Source organism: Salvelinus sp. IW2-2015, unplaced genomic scaffold (assembly GCF_002910315.2).
Source record: "Salvelinus sp. IW2-2015 unplaced genomic scaffold, ASM291031v2 Un_scaffold1309, whole genome shotgun sequence".
Taxonomy (NCBI): Eukaryota; Metazoa; Chordata; class Actinopteri; order Salmoniformes; family Salmonidae; genus Salvelinus; species Salvelinus sp. IW2-2015.
The window spans coordinates 210,250-223,881 of NW_019942833.1; the positions used below are offsets into that span (position 1 = coordinate 210,250).

Sequence of the window (13,632 nt, forward strand, 5' to 3'; positions counted from 1 at the left end):
GGGTTCTTCTCGGCTTTCCTTGCGAGCCGCGTACCTCATATCTCGGTTTTGGGCTATGATCTTCACGTTCCAGCCTTGCTGTCCTTGGCGAGCCTCTCATATAGCCGCGCTCTCTAATTTCGCTGCCTTCCAGCTCCAGCCTTTGGGCGCGCATACTTCTCCGGTATGACGCCCCAACAGGTCCTTTTCCCATCCACTCGTCCTCCGCAAGTCCAGTAGTCCTGTGATATTCACCCAGCTGCTCGAACACTATCCGCTGCTGTGTCTGAATTAAGTGGTGGTTCTGTAACGGATTCCTCTCTCTCCGAAGAGGAGGAGCAGGGATTGAACCAAAATGCAGCGTCGTGATATGACATGATTTATTAAAGTAAAGACGAAAAACACGAAAACACTTTAACAAACTACAAAACAACAAACGACGTAGACGCACCTGAACATAAAACTTACATGACACAAGAACGCATGAAACAGGAACAGACTACATAAACCGAACGAACGAACAAACAAACCGAAACAGTCCCGTGTGGCGTAACATACACAGACACTGACACAGGAGACAACCACCACAACAAACAATGTGCACCACCTACCTTAATATGATTCTCAATCAGAGGAGATGAAAACCACCTGCCTCTAATTGAGAACCATATCAGGTACCCATTAAACCAAACATAGAAACACAAAACATAGACTGCCCACCCAACTCACGTCCTGACCAACTAACACATACAAAAACTAACAAAAACAGGTCAGGAACGTGACAGTAATGGGTACCTTCAATGGTTTAATATCTATATATATCTCCATACTTCCATTCATTTGTATGGGTTACCTTCAGATGGTTTAATATCTATATATATCTCCATATTCCATTCATTTGTATGGTTACCTTCAATGGTTTAATATCTATATATATCTCCATACTTCCATTCATTTGTATGGGTTACCTTCAGAATGGTTTAATACTTAATATATCTCCATACTTCCATTAATTTGTATGGGTTACCTTCAAATGGTTTAATATCTATATATATCTCCATACTTCCATTCATTTGTATGGGTTACCTCAGATGGTTTAATACTTATATATATCTCCATACTTCCATTCATTTGTAGTTACCTTCAATGGTTTAATATCTATATATAATCTCCATACTTCCATCATTTGTATGGGTACCTCAGATGGTTTAATACTTATATTATATCTCCATACTTCCATTCATTGTATGAGTTACCTTCAGAGGTTTAATACCATATATATATCTCCATACTTCCATTCATTTGTATGGGTTGACCTTCAGATGGTTGGAAAACTATATTACTCCATACTTCCATTCATTTGTATGGTACCTTCAGATGGTTTAAACTTATAAATAATATCCATTACTTCCATTCATTTGTATGGTTACCTTCAGATGTTTAATACTTATATATATCTCCATAACTTCCATTCATTGTATGGTTACCTCAGATGTAATACTATATATATCTCCATACTTCCATTCATTTGTATGGTTACTTCATGGTTTAATATCTAATATATCTCCATACTTCCATTCATTTGTACGGGTTACCTTCAGAAGATGAGGCCCCGTAGACAACTTTGCCTTCAGAATGAGAGGACATCACTCTTATGACACAACCTTCAGAATGAGAGGACATCTACTCTTTATGACACAACCTTCAGAAGAGAGACATCTACTCTTTATGACACAACCTTCAGAATGAGAGGACATCTACTCTTTATGACACAACCTTCAGAATGAGAGGACACTACTCTTTATGACACAACCTTCAGAATGAGAGGACATCTACTCTTTATGACACAACCTTCAGAATGAGAGGACATCTACTCTTTATGACACAACCTTCAGAATGAGAGGACATCTACTCTTTATGACACAACCTTCAGAATGAGAGGACATCTACTCTTTATGACACAACCTTCAGAATGAGAGGAATCTACTCTTTATGGACAAACCTTCAGAATGAGAGGACATCTACTCTTTATGACACAACCTTCAGAATGAGAGGACATCTACTCTTTATGACACAACCTTCAGAATGAGAGGACATCTACTCTTTATGACACAACCTCAGAATGAGAGGACATCTACTCTTTATGACACAACCTTCAGAATGAGAGGACATCTACTCTTTATGACACAACCTTCAGAATGAGAGGACATCTACTCTTTATGACACAACCTTCAGAATGAGAGGACATCTACTCTTTATGACACAACCTTCAGAATGAGAGGACATCTACTCTTTATGACACAACCTTCAGAATGAGAGACATCTACTCTTTATGACACAACCTTCAGAATGAGAGGAATCTACTCTTTATGACACACCTCAGAATGAGAGGACAACTGGTAGGACTGCATTTATTTATGAGGGCAGTTTTCACACTTTCTATACTAGAGGGGTTTTTCTATACTAGAGGGGTTTTTCTATACTAGAGGGGTTTTTCTGTACGAGATAGGTTCTTCTATACTAGAGGGTTTTTCWATATTAGAGGGGTTCTTTCTATACTAGAGGGGTTCTTTCTATATTAGAGGGGGTTTTCTGTACTAGAGAGGTTCTTCTATACTAGAGGGTTTTTCTACACTACAGGGGTTTTTCTACACTACGGGGGGTTTTCTACACTAGAGGGGGTTGTTCTATTCTGTTTTCACCTCATTTCATTCTCTATCTCTCTCCTCATCTCTCCTCAGTCCTGTCTTTCTTTCTTTTTTCACACACACGCACACACGCACACACACGCACACACGCACACACACACACACACACACACACACACACAGAGGGCTAAAGTGCTTCTGATTTCATCCCAACTGAAACACCATCTGTGGTTTTTGAGATAACTCAATAAATCAAAAGGTGATCGATCGGCTTTGCCAGCGCTCAGTCCAGCGTCGTTAAAAGTGTCTGTGTGTCTAAATTAGATTGGCCATCACATCAAAATTACACACAAAGAGAGCATCTGTCTCCCCTGAGTATGTGCTCACACACACACAAACACAAACACACAGAGAGATTCTCAATTGGATTGAGGTCTGGGCTTTAACTAGGCCATTCCAAGACATTTAAATGTTTCCCCTTAAACCACTCAAGTTTTGCTTTAGCAGAATGCTTAGGGTCATTGTCCTGCTGGAAGGTGAACCTCTTATCTGACCAGAGTACCTCCTTGCGTATGTTTGGGGAGTCTTCCACATGCCTTTTGGCGAACACCAAACGTGTTTGCTTATGTTTTACTTTAAGCAATGGCTTTTTTTCTGGCCACTCTTCTGTAAAGCCCAGCTCTGTGGAGTGTACGGCTTAAAATGGTCCGATGGATAGATACTCCAATCTCCGCTAATGAGCTTTGCAGCTCCTTCAGGGTTATCTTTGGTCTCTTTGTTGCCTCTGATTAATGCCCTCCTTGCCTGGTCCGTAAGTTTTGGTAGGCGACCCTCTCTTGGCAGGTTTGTTGTGGTGCCATATTCTTTCCATTTTTTAATAATGTATTTAATGGTGCTCCGTGGGATGTTCAAAGTTTCTGATATTTTTTAATAACTCAACCCTGATCTGTACTTCTCCACAACTTTGTCCCTGACCTGTTTGGAGAGGTCCTTGGTCTTCATAGTGCCGCTTGCTTGGTGGTGCCCCTTGCTTAGTGGTGTTGCAGACTCTGAGGCCTTTCAGAACAGGTGTATATATACTGAGATCATGTGACACTTAAATAAAGTCACGTGTGCAATCTAACTAATTATGTGACTTCTGAAGGTAATTGGTTGCACCATTTTTTTACAATTTTAAATCATTTAGCAGACGCTCTTATCCAGAGCGATACAAATTGAAAGTTCATACATATTCATCCTGGTCCCCCCGTGGGGAAATGAACCACAACCCCGGCGTTGCAAGCGCAATGCTCTACCAACTGAGCCACACGGCACCAGATCTTATTAAGGGGCTTCATAGCAAAGGGGGTGAATATGGTATTATGTGGCTGAGTGATGAGGAGACAGACCACCAGATATACCCTGGTATTATGTGGCTGAGTGATGTTTTTTTTTTTGTTCCATTGTGTATTTCCGTTTGCGGAATATTTAGATAAAGCCTGAATAAAAGAAAAGGGGATACCTATAATTTAAATTGTAAAAATATTTAGCTCTATGCGGTGAATGGCAGGTGTGTATTCAGATAATGTATTGGCTGTCTCCCATATGATATATTCTCTTTATGTCAAACTGGGTTGAAGTGACTTCTTTTTCATTCTTTTGTATCTGTATTTATTTGTCTGTATATGGTATGTATTACAGTTGAAGTTTGGAAGTTAACATACACTTAGGTTGGATTCATTAAAACTAGTTTTTCAACAACTCCACAAATTTCTTGTTAAACTGTATGTCACGCCCTGACCTTAGAGATCCCTATTATTCTCTATGTTTGGTTAGGTCAGGGTGTGACTCGGGTGGGAAAGTCTATGTTTTCTATTTCTTTGTTGTTTTTGCCTAGTGTGCTTCCCAATCAGAGGCAGCTGTCTATCGCTGTCTCTGATTGGGGATCATATATTAAGTTGTCATTTTCCTTGTGGATCTTGTTTTCTGTTTAGTGTCTGTGCCTGACAGGACTGTTCGCTTCGTTTTTGTCATTGTTATTTTGTTTTGGTATCATCAATAAAAAGCACGATGTACGCCCTCCACGCTGCGCCTTGGTCCACTGAGTTAGCCTGTACCACTGAGTTAGCATGGCCTAGCTCTGTACCACTGAGTTTGCTCTACTTCATTATCAGTTACCAGGTGGTAACCAGTTGGGGGGGGGGTAGAGAGAGTGTAATTCACTTTGTTTATTATCTATTTCATTGCTTTTGGCAACGTAAACATATGTTTCCCATGCCAATAAAGCCCTTTTGAATTTAAATTGAAATTGCGTTGAGAGAGGACGAAGGTGAGAGGGGAGGGAGGGAGGGAGGGGAGGGGAGGGGAGGAGGTCAGACCTGGAAATAGATCTGTGGTTGAACCTTGTGATCCTGAACACCTTCAGTACTGTAAAAATAGACAGACGGGTTGACCTTGTGATCCTGAACACCCTTCAGTACTGTAAAACTAGACAGACTGGTTGACCTTGTGATCCTGAACACCCTTCAGTACTGTAAAACTAGACAGACTGGTTGCCTCCCACAATGTAACCAATGTGCTGTTGTCATCGGTCTGGGATTTCTAAAACTACTGTAGAAAATTGAACAAAAATAGTTCAATCCTTATCCCATCTGAAAGTCGTCTCTGTAGTCAGAACACACACAACTTATTAAAACAAAAGACAACCAGGTCATATAATGTCAGAATCCAGCTGTCTCAGTTTCACTGAACATTGAGTTTGAGTTTATTTTTATTTTTACAGGACAGTGCACATTAATCAACGTTTCAGTAAAAGTGCCGGTTTTAGCCAGCCGGCTAATTTTCAACCGCAGTCCTGGGCAGGTTATTAAAAACAATTACAATATAGACAATAGCAACATAGAACAAGCAAGACAAAGCAAACATAGGACATATAGCAACGCATACAGACAGAGCAACATAAGACAAGCAAGACGTAGCATACAGACAGAGCAACATAGAACAAAAAGCAGCAAGACAAAATTCATAAAAGCAACAAAGTGTTTCCACACCTTACAAGTTACAGACAACAGACATGGAAAGCGGCAACACACAGCTAGGGACCATTTCACAAAATCTGATTGACCTTTAGCCATGTCTTCAAGCATTTTGTGAAAGTGTGATATGTGGTGCAGTTATGTGTGTGTCTGATGGCAGTTGTATTCCAGTGTAATTGATCTTCATCTCTGTGTTAGTATTTTTTATAAACATCCCAAATGAGGTCAGAGAGATGAAAAGAGGCCTGTTATGAGACGACTGGACACTGGGCAGTTTAGGAGAGAGAGTGGAACACTGGCAGTGTTTAGGAAGAGAGAGTGGACACTGGGCAGTGTTTTAGGAAGAGAGAGTGGACACTGGGCAGTGTTTAGGAAGAGAGAGTGGACACTGGGCATGTGTTTAGGAAGAGAGAGTGGACACTGGGCAGTGTTTAGGGAAGAGAGAGTGGACACTGGGCAGTGTTTAGGTAGAGGAGTGGACACTGGGCAGTTTAGGAAGAGAGAGTGGACACTGGCAGTGTTAAGGAAGAAGAGTGGACACTGGGCAGTGTTAAGGAAAGAGAGATGGACACTGGCAGTCTTTAAGGAAGAGAGAGTGGACACTGGGCAGTGTTTAGGAAGAGAGAGTGGACACTGGGCGTGTTTAGGTAAGAGAGAGTGGACACTGGGCGATGTTAAGGAGAGAGAGTGGACACTGGGCAGTCTTTTAGGAAGAGAGAGTGACACGGCAGTGTTTAGAAGATGAGGTGACACTGGGCAGTGTTTAGGAAGAGAGAGTGGACACTGGCAGTGTTATAGGAAGAGAAGATTGGAAACTGGCAGTGTTTAGGGAGGAGAGTGGACACTGGGCAGAGACACAGAGAACACAACACACACACACACACACACCACACACACACCACACACTGACTGTCCTCATACTCCTCTCACACTGCGTTTGTTAATTTTTTTAATATCCATCTCTCACAAACACAACCACACACAGTCTCCCTACTGTTCACACACAACCACACACCACACACACAGTCTCCCTAGTGTTCACACACAACCACACACACACACACAGTCTCCCTACTGTTCCAACACACAACACACACACACACACCAGTCTCCCTACTGTTCACATTATTGTCCGTCTCCGACTGACACACTACAGCAGTGGACCCACAAAGAAATGGGTTCACTTCAACCCAATATCTTCCCCCTCCAGTCCTCTACTCCTTCAGTCCTCTACTTCTCCAGTCCTCTCCTCCTCCTTCCCACACTATTCCATCTCTCCATTCATCTACTCCCCAGTCCTCTACTCCTCCAGTCCTCTACTCCTTCAGTCCTCTACTTCTCCAGTCCTCTACTCCTCCAGTCCTCTACTCCTCCAGTCCTCTCCTCCTCCTTTCCCACACTATTCCATCTCTCCATTCATCTACTCCCCCAGTCCTCTACTCCTCCAGTCCTCTACTCCTCCAGTCCTCTGCTCCTCTTTCCCACACTATTCCATCTCTCCATTCAATCTACTCCTCCAGTCCTCTCCTCCTCCAGTCTCTACTCCCCACCAGTCCTCTCCTCCTCCTTTCCCACACTATTCCATCTTCCATTTCATCTACTTCTCCAGTACTTCTCCCCCTCCTTTCCCAACACAAATCCGTCTCTTCATTCCTCTACTTCTCCAGGTCTCTGAATAGAAATAGTTCAATTATTCAATTAGGACTCACTATACTAACCAAGACATTGTTTGCACTCCAACCCTACACTAGCAAACTGAACCACTCCAGAGTACTCCACTCCAACAACCCAGCATACTGAATCACCCAGAGTACTCCACTCCAACCCTACACCCAGCATACTGAACCACCAGAGTACTCCACTCCAACACCCAGCATACTGAACCACCCAGAGTACTCCACTCCACCCTTACACCCAGCATACTGAACCACCCAGAGTACTCCACTCCAAACCTTAACCCAGCATACTGAACCACCCAGAGTACTCCACTCCAACCTACACCCAGCATACTGAACCACCCAGAGTTACTCCACTCCAACCCTACACCCAGCATACTGAATCACCCAGAGTACTCCACTCCAACCCTACACCCAGCATACTGAATCACCCAGAGTACTCCACTCCAACCTACACCAGCATACTGAATCACCCAGAGTACTCCACTCCAACCCTACACCCAACAAACTGGAACCACCCAGAGTACTTCCCACTCCCAACCTTACACCCAGCATACTGAATCAACCCAGAGGACCCCACCCAACCCTACACCCAGCAAACTGAATCACCCAGAGTACTCCACTCACATTACACTGAAATCACTTTACCCTCCCACAAACACATGCACATGTACACAGACACACAACAGATCCCTATGACAACGAGGAGACGGTTTACACATTCACGAGGGGCATTCCTTTCCTGTGCAATTGGGATTATTTTCCCTTGAGTGAGAGAGAGGAAGGGTTGAAGGGAGTTACACAGATGCACTGTCCATCATCCTGTCACCACAAGTGTCCAGGAGACAGACAATAACATGTGAGTGTGTTTGATGTTCTGTACACATTCAGACCTAGATATAATCTGCACCGGTGTCTACCTCAATGTCCTAGTAAAACAACACACCCAACACAAAGATATCCTATAACAAACACAGGTGCTGTCAACATTGTTTAGGTCATTATCATCACTGTGTCAGAGGAGGAACCATGGCATGACCAGGACAAGTTGACCGAAGCATAACCAGACTGGCACCCAKGCTTGGCCATCTGATCCCTGTAGAGGAGCTGCCGTGCCGGATAGAGGAGGGAGACGCGTGGGGAGACTGGGGGTACTGAGCGCTTGATCCTGTTACTTTAATGGTCTGTTTTATTGCTGCTGATCTTTATGACTCTTCGTGTGACACTTTGACCACCACTGAAGAGCGAGTGTAAACAGAGTGCGTCCCGGGACTATAGCGCAGTTTATGATTAACAACTATAACGGCTCCAACTTTATGTTTTTTTTGTGTGTTTTTACTCCGAAACAAATAAGTAACTGACTCTAGAACTACCAGAGGCGGGAGAATGTATCACTCTACCTACCTGTAGGCTTGACAAAGTTGACAAAGTGAAGATTGCGGTTACCCCGCACAATGTGGTTGGAGGGACGGGTGAGGAGTGAACTTTAAGGGCTTTGTCYGTGGGACTTCATTTATGAAGTGCCYTCTCTCTCTCCGAAAATCCCCAAGGGCCCAGAGGGGGAGTGCCGTGTATCTTTCTTTATGTGACGGCTACCGGCGCGGCAGAATCAATTAATTTTGTGAGGAATTTAAAAATATATATWTTTTTCCRATTTATCGGGGTGTGCTGYAGCAGCCCTACWTCCCGTGGCTATGGTAAAGACCTTTGTTATTCCCATCAACCAATTCTGGTGCAAATCGGTGGTGCAAAGGAAAATTAAGCGGAATCCCAAAATGATTGTAAAATGCATAAAGCACTCTCACAACTTTGGTTTTGTATCAATATTGCAGATCAATTCATGATTTTGATGTCACATGATTCATATGCSTTCAATGCTCACTTAATTAGGCTGTTTGCACAACAAAGAAAGAACGTAGCCTAAAACGTGTAATAGTAAAACAAAAAATACAGCCTAAATCAAAAACGTTAAATGTAAGAGATGCAATAAAGTTTTCATAAATATCCTMTTGTAGTGTCTTTCTAATGAACGACAAAACTATTTTTAAAACTCTTTAGGCCTATAAGACAAATAGTGACAAAACATTGGACAGATAGCCTATTCAAAACATAAGACTGCCATTGTTTTATGTGGTAACCACAGTAGCCTAACTCAAAAAACAAGGGCAGGCGCATTGGTCAGCAAGTTCATTGGCTCCTTCTACTGTAACCTTCTTGCGCGAGCTCATCTCATGAAAACAATCTTGCAACTTTAACATTKTCAACGACAACATGGTCACTTTACACCGACAGGACGTTGTGCCAAGAACACATGCAACATATGCCACATGGATGTTTCCATAAAATGCATCAGCTAGTCCAACAAAGAAAATAAATAGGTACTTACGTTAGTCCGATCTTTCCCGAATCAACTTCTAATAAAATATTAACATCTATTGAACACAATAATATTCCTTCAGGTTCCTGTCTTCAATGTCATGAAGCACATCAATAATATCCTGTTCCCCTCTAGTAGCGAAGGGAGTGCCCAACTGTCCCGAGCRAGTCCCTACCGCCACCAGCCGAGTCCCCATTCAAACCCGTAAGTACATTTAGAGACCAGGCAGCGTGTGAAAACCCGGAAAGGATTTATTGGAACGGGTTCCTGAAAGCTCTCTCTGCTACCCTTAGGGCGCTGATAGGGGGTTGAATACCCTTCTACACATCCTACTCCGATCTGTGTTAGAAATTGAAGCTCACGAAAAAGACCATAAAAATTGAATTCTAAAGTTATTTCATTGTCTGTAACTCAATTCAATTCAAAGGGATTTATATATGTTTACATTGCCAAAGCAAGTGAAATAGATAATAAACCAAAATGTGAAATAAATAATAAAAAACATGTGTTATTATCTAGTGCAGTGAGTTATTTTCTAGTGCAGTGAGTTATTTTCTAGTGCAGTGAGTTATTGTGTAGTGCAGTGAGTTATTGTGTAGTGCAGTGTGTTATTGTGTAGTTGCAGTGCAGTGAGTTTTTGTGTAGTGCAGTGAGTTATTGTGTAGTGGTAGTGCAGTGTGTTATTGTAGTATGTGTTATAGTGTAGTGCAGGTGTATTTTCTATTGCAGTGTGTTATGGGTGCAGTGTGTTATTGTGCAGTGTGTGTATTGTTGTTATGTTGTAGTGTGTTATTTGTAGTACAGTCTGTTATTTTCTGTGTAGTGCGTTATTGTGTAGTGCAGTCTGTTATTTTCTAGTGTAGTCGTTATTGTGTAGTGCAGGGAGTTATGTGTAGTGCAGTGTTTATTTGTAGTGCAGTGTGTTATTGGGTAGGTGTGTTATTGTTGGTAAGTGTGTTATTTTCTAGTGCAGTGTTTTTATTGTGTAGTACAGTGTGTCATTGTGTAGTGCGTGTGTGTTTTTTCTAGTTCAGTGTGTTATTTTGTAGTGCAGTGTTTATTTTCTAGTTCAGTGTGTTATGTGTAGTGCATGTGTTATTTTTTCTAGTTTCAGTGTGTTATTCTAGTTCAGTGTGTTATTGTGTAGTGCAGGGTTATTTTCTAGTTCAGTGTGTTATTTTCTAGTTCGAGTGTGTTATGGAGTGCAGTGTGTTTATTTGTGGGTGCAAGTCTTTATTTCTTATGCAGTTAGTGATTTTCTAGTGCAGTGTGTATTTCTAGTGCAGTGTTGTTATTTTCTAGTGCATGTATTGTGTAGTCAGTGTGTTATTGTGCAGTCAGTGGTTATTGTGTAGATGCAGTGAGTTATTTTCTAGTGCAGTGTGTTAGCTGTGGTGCAGTGTGTTATTTTCTAGTGCCAGTGTGTTATTGTGTAGTGCAGTCTGTTATTTTCTAGTGCAGGATGAGATTATTGTTTTAGGCAGTGTGTTATTGTGTAGTGTAGTGTGTTATTTTCTAGTGCAGTGTGTTAAATGTAGTGCAGTGTGTTATTGTCTAGTGTGCGTGTGTTAGTGTTAGTTGCAGTGTGTTATTTTCTAGTGCAGTGGAATCAGACAGGCTTGTAGTGAGGGTGCTCTACAGTTAACATACACAAACGGCTCTGGCCGATTCTCTCCGTGGTTTCCTTCCACAAATTCCCCCAGTGGCAGTTCAAAGTCTGCCAGCTCCAGTCATCAGGGATCCACGCACCTTACAATTCAAACCAGCCAACCAATAGAGAGTCCACGAACACAGCAACAACCGCTAATGACCTTTACACAACAAAGACAAACAGGCTGATTCAACGAGCTGCCCCTCCCCTTCCCCCCTCCCTACCTTTACCTCCCTCCCTCCTCTCCTCCCCCTCCCTCCCACCCACGATCACCAGCAGCATGTTACACGTAACCCAAGCACAATGTTAACACGGGATCACCCCAAACACATGGTTAACACCGGTCACCCAAGCACAATGTTAACAACGGTCACCCCAAACACATGGTTAACACTGTCACCCCAAAACACATGTTAACACTGTCACCCAAACACATGGTTAACTACGGTCACCCCAAAGCACAATGTTAACACGGTCACCCCAAAGCACAATGTTAACACGGTCACCCCAAACACTTGGTTACATGTCACCCCAAACACATGGGTAACACTTCACCCCAACACATGTTAACACGGTCACCCAAACACATGGTAACACTGTCACCCCAACACATGGTAACACTGTCACCCCAAACACTGTTAACACGTTTCACACCAAAACACATGTAACACTGTCACCCCAAACACATGGTTAACACTGTCACCCCAAACACATGACCAGTGAAGGGGTTCTTTCAAATATTTTATTTGATGGGGAAATACTGTCAACAACATGGACACAGTAAATCATCAGACAACTGCATTGTATCAGTAATTAACCGAAACACCATTATAGAATGTGTAATTTGATAAGCAGCCATAGGTGTAAGCCTCTCTTCTCTCTCGTGTATTAGACTGCTCCAGCGTCTGTCTCTCATCGGGTTATAGAAGCCTGGTTTATGGCCATCTCTCGTGTATTAGTCTGTCACGATCGTCATGGAAGAAGGGACTCCCTGACTGGCTCTGGTTCCCTCCTCGGCTCCGCCGACTGCTCCATTGCCCCCCGCCAAATGTTTCTTGGGTTGCCTCTCGTGCTTGCTCCGTTGAGCTACTCCTCGTATTCGTTGCCGTTCAGCTTTCCGCTGCCTCTCTCTCCTCCTTAGGACGGCGATACTCCCCGGCCTGCGTCCAGGGTCCTTTTCCCTCCAGATCTCCTCCAAGTCCACTCCTCCTGTACCACGCTGCTTGGTCCATTTTGGTGGGATCTTCTGTCACGATCTCATGGGAAGAAGTGGACCAAAGCGCAGAGTGGTACGTGTTCATCTCTATTTATTTAAAACACCGACAACAACAAAACAAAATATGAACGTGACATTCTGCAGGGCAAAAATCCAACCAATGCAAAATAAGAACCCACAACTATAAAGAGGGAAAAAGGACTGCCTAAGTATGATTCCCAATCAGAGACAACGATAGACAGCTGCCCCTGATTGGGAACCACACTCGGCCAAAAACAAAAGAAATAGAAAACATAAAATAAAAAACTAGAATGCCCACCCTAGTCACACCCTGGCCTAACCAAAATAGAGAATAAAAACCTTCTCTTATGGCCAGGGCGTGACAGTCTGCTCCAGTGTCAGTCTCTCATGGGTCTATAGAGCCTGGTTTATGCCATCTCTCTGTTCTGTTCTCATTGGTAGAAGCCTGGTTTATGGCCATCTCTCTGGTCTGTCTCTCATTGGTATAAAGCCTGGTTATGGCCATCTCTCTGTGTCTGTTCTCATTGGGTCATAAGCCTGGTTTATGGCATCTCTCTGTGTCTGTCTCCATTGGTTAGAAGAGCCTGGTTTATGGCCATCTCTCTGTGTCTGTCTCTCATTGGGGAATAGAGCCTGGTTTATGGCCATCTCTCTGTGTCTGTATCTCATTGGTTAGAGAGCCTGGTTTTATGGCCATCTCTCTGTGTCTGTCCTCTCATTGGGTCATAGAGCCTGGTTTATGGCCATCTCTCTGTGTCTGTTCTTCATTGGGTCAAATAGAGCCTGGTTTATGGCCATCTCTCTGTGTCTGTATCTCATTGGGTTAAGAGCCTGGTTTATGGCCATCTCTCTGTGTCTGTCTCAATTGGTTATAGAGCCTGTTTATGGCCATCTCTCTGTGTCTGTCCTAATTGGGTCATAGAGCCTGGTTTATGGCCATCTCTCTGTGTCTGTCTCCTCATTGGGTTAGAGCCTGGTTTAGGGCATCTCTCTGTGTCTGTCTCATTGGGATATAGAGCCTTGTTTATGGCCATCTCTCTGTGTCTGCTT

General features: G+C 43.0%; 1 protein-coding gene across 1 annotated transcript in view; it reads right to left on the minus strand.

Annotated features, from left to right (window-relative positions):
* LOC112070384 (1-phosphatidylinositol 4,5-bisphosphate phosphodiesterase eta-1) overlaps positions 1–9,867 on the minus strand; it is a 66,065-nt gene extending 56,198 nt beyond the window's left edge. The window contains exon 1 of the mRNA XM_024137801.2: positions 9,704–9,867. The gene's annotated coding sequence lies outside the window, so the exon portion shown is untranslated. The remainder of the gene's footprint in view (positions 1–9,703) is intronic.
* Between the last annotated feature and the right edge of the window lie 3,765 nt (positions 9,868–13,632).